Source organism: Panthera uncia, chromosome B4 (genome assembly GCF_023721935.1).
Source record: "Panthera uncia isolate 11264 chromosome B4, Puncia_PCG_1.0, whole genome shotgun sequence".
Classification (NCBI taxonomy): domain Eukaryota; kingdom Metazoa; phylum Chordata; class Mammalia; order Carnivora; family Felidae; genus Panthera; species Panthera uncia.
The window spans coordinates 137,915,562-137,916,222 of record NC_064809.1 but is presented as its reverse complement, the minus strand read 5'-3'; positions in this window follow the sequence as shown (position 1 = coordinate 137,916,222).

Genomic DNA, 661 nt, shown 5'->3' with positions numbered 1-661 from the left:
CCGCGCCCCCGCCGCCCCCGCCTCGGCTGCAGCCCCGGCCGGGCCTGGCGCGTCCCTCCGGCGGGGGCGGCGGCCGCTGTCCCTGGCTGGGGCCGGGGCCCCGCTCCCACCGCGGGGAGGGGGCTGTTTACCTGCGGCGACTTGCGGCGTGGCTCCGCCCCCCCCCCCCCCCCCCGCCCCCCCTTACCCCCGCCACGCAGCTGCGGCGCGGGCGATGACTTTGCAAAAAATATTTAAATTAAATAAAATGAATTAACGCCGGCTCGCCCCTCCTCCTCTTGCTCGGGGTGGGGGTGGGGGGCCTCGCCCGGCTCGTGGCCGCGGGAGCCGCCCCGGCGAGGAGGGGGTGTCGTCGTCCCGCCTCCGGCCGCCTCCACCAACTCCCTGCCCGGAGCCTGGACGCGCGCGCGGGGGCCTGGGCACCCCTCCCCGGTCTGGGGCCGCGGCCCGCGGACACTGCGGGGCGTCTTTCCCGCCCGCCCCGCATCACCTCCCGCGGCCCCGCTTCCTACCCTGCCCTGCACCTCCTCCCCGTCACCCGCCCCAGCCACTTGTCCCTTTGCCTCATTCGACAGACACGCTGGGGGCCGGCCTGTGCCAGCTCCCGGGGGAGGCTCTGGGGTGCTGGCACCCCTTCCTGACCTTTGTCCCCGCCACCTCC